This window comes from Tupaia chinensis, unplaced genomic scaffold, assembly GCF_000334495.1.
Source record: "Tupaia chinensis unplaced genomic scaffold, TupChi_1.0 Scaffold000395_1, whole genome shotgun sequence".
Taxonomy (NCBI): Eukaryota; Metazoa; Chordata; class Mammalia; order Scandentia; family Tupaiidae; genus Tupaia; species Tupaia belangeri.
In genome coordinates, this window is record NW_006159897.1 from 101359 (window position 1) to 109054 (window position 7696).

Consider the following 7696-nt stretch of genomic DNA (forward strand, 5'->3'; position numbering starts at 1 on the left):
AAAGCACCAGGAGGAGCCAACAGGTGGTGTAGTGATTAAACCACCAGACTCCCACATGGTCAACCACAGTTCAAGTCCAAGACCTGGCAACTAGAAAATCACGCTGGACATGTGTGCATACATGCCCAAAACCATAGGAGGAGAATGAAAGAGAAGGTATTGAAACATGGCATCCCTGACGGAGTGATTTCTCACTATCTCTCATTGTCTCTCTCTTTATCTGTCTCTTCTCTGATGAGCACATGACTCTATGACAAAAACTTTTTAAAAAGAAATAAAAGAAGGATCAGGAAAATACAATGAAGTGAATGACCTATGTCACAGTACCATATACCCAAAAATTGTTAAAATGGTAAATTTCACATTATGTGCATTTTATCACAATAAAAAAAATACCAGGCAGAACCACATAAAGTTATATTACAATTGCATGAGATAGACATATAACATATACAATTTATCTAAATAGGTATAGAAAATATACTGAAAAAATATTATACATATGAACAGGTCTGATCTCTACATGTTAAAATTTCTGGTAAATTTTTTTATAGTTTCTATATGTTGCAAATTTTGTATAAGCATGTATTTTTTTTTATAACCAGAAGGAAAAAATGCTAAATAAGCAAATAAAATAACTCTCAAATCTCTCCCTTCATCACCATAGATAGCTGTAGTAGAGTTCTCCAAACAAATGGAGCCTGTAGAAGATAGATAGATGGGAGATAGATAGATATTAATAGATATGGATGATAGACAGATTGGTATAAATTGGCTCACACAATTATGAAGATTGAAAAAGTCCACCATCTTCCTCCTGCAAACCAGACATCCAGGAAAGCCTGTGCTGTAATTCGTTTAGTCCAAAGTCCAAGTCTGAAGGTCTGACGACAGCAAGGAAGAACAGGAAAGGTGATCGTTTTAGTCCTAGTCCAAGTCTAAAACCCAAGAACCAGGATCACCAATTTCCAAGAAAGGGAAAAGCTGTCCCAGCTCAAACAGAGACATTGAATTTGCCCTTCCTTTGTCTTTTTGTTATATTTGGGCTCTTAATGGATTGGGTGATATCCACCCATATTGGTGAGGCCAATCTTGTCTACTCAGTCTATTGATTCAAATGTTAATCTCTTCCAGAGACACCCTCACCAACATACCCGGAAGTAACCTTTTATCAGCTATCTGGGTATTCCTTAGCCCAGTCATGTTAACAAATAAAATCACCATTAGCAAGATCCACTTGAACTATTTCCATAGCTCCCTCACTAGTGAATAAGTCCTGTTCCACTTTATCCTCTATCAGAGAATAAGAAATAGAAAGAGTGCTGGAGTATAGAGCAGAGGAGATATGATAGGTGCAGCCCCCATTCCTGGTCCTTACTCATCCCATATACCTTTCATATACCTCCCCACTCCTACCCTGCCCTGAACCTTGCCTTATCCTTCAACTAGACCCATTCCTCCCATTTTTTTTTTTTTAATGAGCCCAAAGATGATGCTGGTTTTTCTGTTTCAGGGCTGGAAATGAGATTGAGAGGTGGGTAAAGGATATAGGCAGTGACACTTCCGTAAGTCTCCACAGGAGAGGATCCAGGTAGGAATCTAGCTGAAATTAAGAAACTTGTATATTTATTTAAGATAACTTGGGGCATAGGGAAATGGAGACGAGGGGACTTTCCTATCAAGCACATTGTTTTTATTTTGATTGTATACTTACTGGGGGGGTTGGAGTGTAGGTTCGCATGGGAGTTCTATTCCCATCCGACTGCCTCTGGTTCACTCTGTTTTAGCTTCTTGTTGACGCCTAAGTCTAGATTCTCTTCAGACTCTGAGTCTCAATCTCATGCCCCCTGCTGGACTCAGGAATAATACTCAGGAATACCTTGATCTAAGCAGTTAGTATATCACAGAATACGTGGTAGGCAGGGCTGAACTGAGAAAGTTGATGTGTGAATTGTGTGCTGGGTGTTTGCTTTTCAACACTTTGACATGTAAATATTTTCTCAAAAATATTTAAAACCATACTGTCTCTATTGTTATAGTCACAAACAAAATTATAACAAGTGTTTCAAACATGTTTTTAAAAGAGAACATATCACACTCTACTCTGCTACTTTCCTCACAGAACCACAGCTTTTTCAGAACAAGATATGTCTTTCATTCTGCATCCTAAGCAACAAACACTGCGTCTGACAAGTGACAATTCTCAATAATTATTGTTAAACACATAATCAACGGAATTAACAAAGAATAGTTATGGCTATGGATAATTCATCTCAATAAAGAAGGGACTGCAGGGAAGCAAACTGAGGTGAGGTAAGTGGCTACTGCAGTAGTCCAGAAACCTGTTACCTTCTAACTTTCCTGTATCCTCAAAGCAACAAAAAGTAAGTCTATCCCTACAAGTTAGAGACAATAGGAAAACAAGCTGAGTTATTGTGCAGAAGCCATATACCCAGCTCTAGTCCTTTAAGTTAAAGGATAATATATAAATAATAGAATGTGAGGCCCACCAGTGGTGTATTGGCTAAGGCAGCTGGGTCTCACACAGCCAAATGCATAATTTTAGTCCCAGACTTGGCAGCTTGAGAAACACACTGGGATTGTGTGTGTGTGCCCAAAATCCTGAGAGGAAAATGGAGGAGAAGGGATTCTCTCTCTGTCTCTCTCTCTCTCTCTCTCTCTCTCTCTCTCTCTCTCTCTCTCTCATGCATATACTCTATAACAAAACTAAAAAAAAAGTTTAATAAAAGGGAAGGAAAAAAATACAATGTCTTAAAACAGTCTAATCTGGTGTTGCCATATGTGTCAGACCCACCTCTGACCCATGAAGCCAACACCCAAAAAAACTGGCCTTAGGTCTTTGCCTCATTCTTGACCCATACCCTGAACCATTTCATTCTGGATCTGACTTGTCCTTCATGCCAGGGCCCCTGTTGGAGTCTGACAGCATTCGAAACTGATGCCAATTCTCTAATACTCATCTCTGGCCAGCCACTGCCCCATTTCTTTGCTCCCTTTGCAGCAAAGCCTCTTCAAAGACTTTTCAGTACTGTTTTTTTCCAATCCTTTTCCTCCCATTCTATCTTAAATTTCACCCACCTTCATATACAGAAGGTGTTTTTGTCACAATCACCAATGACAGGCATGTCGCTAGGTACAAAGTTCTCATTTTCTTTGACTCAGCAGTGGTACTTTCCACATCTCCTTGTTGATAAACGTCCTTCACTTGCTTTCAGGATCCACATCTATTGGGTTCCCTCTACTTGCCTGATAATTTCTTCTCAACCTCCCTGGCGGGTTCCTCCTTTCTTCTTCACCACCTAAATGTTGAGTGTCTCAGGCAGTCCTTGTTTTCCTCTTCTCCCTATAAACAAAGGTTTCTCAGCTTTGACACTTTTGACATTTTGGGCCAGATAATTCTTTGTTTGGGGTGCTATCCTGAGCATTGTAGGGTACATAGTGGCATCCCTGACTTCTATCCACTAAATGTCAGTAGCAGCTACTTCCCAACAGCTGTGACAACCAAAATTGTTTCCAGACACTGCCCAATACTTCTGGGGAGAACACATGTGGTTAGGAACCAATGCTCTAAGGACCAGCAGTTGGCATAATGGCTATGTTGCTGGACTCCCATGTGGTCGGCCGCGGTTTGCATCCTGGACCCAGTGGCTTAAACTCACAATGGGCACGTGTGCATGCGTGCATGCCCAAGATCCTAAGTGGAGAATGGAGGAGAAGGGATTGTGGCATGGCCATTCCCCCTGAGGGGTGATTTCTCGCTCTCTGTCTCTCTGCCTCTATTTGTCTTTTTGGTGAGTGCATGTGTCCGATAGCAAATCCTCTCCTAAAAATAAAAAGTAAATTTTAAAAAATAAATAAAAAGCAGCAATGGTGAGGTAGACAGAAAAACCAAGAACATGTCATGTCCTACAAGCTAAATGAAGATAAGCTATCAGTGAACTAAAATCTGTGCATCAAAGGTTTCTCTCTAGCTCCACATTCATCTTAGGGACTTCTTCAGGAAACATATAATCAAACCATTTGCAAACCAAAATACAGCATGCAATGTAAATACTTCTTTCATTACTGTGTCTAATTGCCCATTAACTTATCACATACAGATCTTGTGGTTTAGATTCTTGTCTCCATTTAATAACTATCTGTTTCCTATTTATTTCATGGTTTAATGAAGTAAATGGGAAGCTTGGGTGTTATATGAATAGGCATAAGAATGCAGCGATACCAAGTCAACACATACGACTAATATCTAAACTATGATCATTGCAACATTATCTAATTATTCATCTTATCATCTGCCTAAATGAGTAACTAAAAAACAAATCCTGGGGGAAAGAGCTATTCCTAGCTCTAAGTTTCATCATAACAAAACCCTCTAAACATATAATGGTTGGTTTTTCATAACCAATCTAGTATTTTTAAAGGATTATTTATTTAATTTTACTTATCATTATTTTAAAATTTCTACAGGGCACATGTGCTCACCAGAGAGAGAGAGAGAGAAAGGGAAAGTGAGAAAGCAAGCCACCAGGTACAGGTCTCACACCACGGCTGGCCACGTGGGAGTTGAACACCTTAACCACCATGCCATCAGTTGGTCCACCAATCTAGTATTTTTTTCAGATAATAAATTAATTACTCAGTTCATTTCAAGAGTTTTACCCTACATTTACTGAACGCTTGGACCCACTTGACTTGATTATTTTTTCCAGCGAGATGAGTTAGTATTAATCTGGCTAGTGTGATGTTCTTGGGTTACCATAGTAAAGATAAACAAAACCAGAAATGAATTCAGGCTAATGTCTTATAAGAAAAGAGATGCCAGGACCAGGGTGTGACATAGTGGTTAAAGTTCTCGACTCCCACGTGGTCGACAGCAGTTCAAGTCCCAGACCCAGTGGCTTGAGACAGCAGGCACATATTCATGCATGCGTGCCCCAAATCCCAAGAGTGGAGGATAAGGGACTGCTGTGTGGCCATCCCCCTGGGGGGTATTTTCTCACTTTCTGTCTTTGTTTCTCTTTCTCTGTCTCTTCACAAGCACCTTATAGCAAAAATCTCTCCCAAAAAAAAGAAGAAGAAAAGAGGTGCTTGATATATGTCTAGTTCACAACAAACAGAAGATTCTTAGAAACATTTACTCCCCCATAAAAGAGGTCACCTGTTCTTTGTTTATGATCACCTTTTTTAAGTCAGAATCTCCTAGAGGTTATTTTATTTATTTATTTATTTATTTATTTATTTATTTATTTATTTATTCTGGAGATGTTTTTGGTACTGGGCAAGTGTGCTCACCAGAAAGACAGAGAGAGACAGAGAGACAGAAAGCAAGAAATCACACCCTGCGGGAGATGGCCACGCCACAATCCCTTCTCCTCCATTCTCTTCTCGGGATCTTGAGCATGCACACACACGCGTGCAGTGTGAGTTTAAGCCACCAGGTCCAGGACTCGAATCACGGTCGACCACATGGGAGACCAGCAACATAGTCATTGCGCCAACTGCTGGTCCCCCTAGAGGTTATTATTAAAAAGAGGCTTAAAGACCAAATGATAATTAGCTTGAGAAACTAAATAGCAGTGATTCATATTATTTACTTCTAATCTCCCTGGTATGTACTATTATTCTGCAAACATAATGCATATACAGCAAATTTTACTAAAAATATGGAACTATTGATAAGTAACAATTTAAAGTTTTTAAACCTTTTTTTAAATTTTTCTATAGGGCACATGTATTCCCCAGAGAGAGACACAGAGAGAGGAAAAATGAGAAATTACTCCCTTCCCAGAGGAATGGCCACACTACTATCCCTTCTCCTCCATTCTTCCCTTAGGATTTTGGTCATGTAACATGTGTACACTCGGTGTGATTTTTTTAAAGCCTCCAGATCCAAGATTTGAACTGCACAGTTGACTATGTGGGATCCAACCTCTTAACCTCCATGCCATCTGCTGGCCCTAAAGCACCATTTTACAACAAGATGATGAATAGAATCCAAAATCCAAGCTAAATTTCACTCATATTCCTCGGTATTGAGTCAAGTTCTGTAAAAGTTAGTCTAATTCATCTAAGGTTCCCTAGAACAAACAAGCTCAAGCAGTCGTGTTGTCATGATTAGGGTCAGACCACAGCAGCATTGTTTCCTGTCCATGAATGTCACAAACCGGAGAGCCAGGAAACAGGCTAGATGAGCAAAAGCTAGATTCATTGTCATATCTTAGAAGCGGCATGTATGATTATGAGGTACTCAAGAGCCACTAACTGTGGTGAAAACTGTAAAAGAATACAGTATGGCGGGCCAGCCCTGTAGCCTAATGGTTAAAGGAGCCAAATCCCACATGGCCAATCTTCTGGTTCAAATCCTGACCCCAGCAGCTTAAAAAATATGCCAGGTACATGTGCACACATGCTGAAAATCCAAAAAGGGTGGAGAAATGGAGAAGGATTGAAGCATGACCATGCTTCATTGGGGGGGGGGGGGCAGTAATTTCTCTCTCTCCCCTTCTCTGTCTGTCTCTGGTAAATGCATGCATCTTCTAGAAATTTAAAAAAAAAAATAAAGGTAGAGGTTGGAAAACTTTGTTCAACACAGTGCTAAGAAAGAAGACCTGGGAATTTTAATCTACTTCAAACTCGAACCAATATTGTTATACAAAAAGTTAATAGAATCTTATTAGATGGAAGCTTCCAGGTCAAGTGCAGTAATTGTCCCTATACTTGGCATGAGTGAGACCTCACCTGGATGTTATGCTCTGTTTCAAAAAATACACAAAAAGAAAGATATTGATAGCTCTGAACGTCTCCAGAGGATAGCCCAGATTGCTTCACGTGGGGCCTTGGACCTGCAGCTGTTCCATAAATAAGTACAGAATTACCCTGAACTGGTACTGAGGAATCTGGAAATCATATGAGAAATGATTAAGGAAAGTTGAAAGGAGGTGGCTTTGGGCTTAACATAGAATGCACTAACAAAGCTACTCACAATGGAATGAGTCATTCAACAAATGTTCCGGGAGGGGAGTGCTCATCTACCCAGGGTGTTACCATAGAATGTTTTGCCCTAGGTGGGAGACTGAAAGAGATGACCTCTAAGTGCTCCTGGAACAGGACTCAGGGCCCACCAAGTGTATCTCCAAGGCTAGCTCAGGAAATAGTAGGGCTGCCCTACTCCCCACCCCAGCTGAGCCTCTGCTCTTCATGATCTTTTTCAAAGAGAGACTCTGAGGGGGGCTCCAGGCTGCAACTTTGCCTTTTGCATAGTCAGGGACAGTCACCCTGAGGGCATCTGTGACAGTGACCTGCACCGGGCACCCGGTAGTGCATATGCCCCAAACTGTTTGCTTCCCCTTACCATTGAAAAACAGCACTCTACTACTTTCAGAAGGAAGCTGTTTCTGAAGTCATTCCTCAGGAAATGATCTTGGGCTGGGAACTTTGTCCCTGAGCGTTCCTTACCTAATAACCAAGTTTGCATACTTTAAAAAATTTACAAGATAAGTACATGGTGTTGGGGTGGGGGCAACAGGGGGACCTATCCTGCTCCCTTACAACCACCGGGAATATGTTGAAGTAAAATTCCCAGCACGGTGGTGGAACCGCTGGCTAGCCCTGTTTGCCTGAAGCAACAGTGGCATCTAGTGGTTATGTCAGTTAATCACATTCCTGCTCCGTTCCA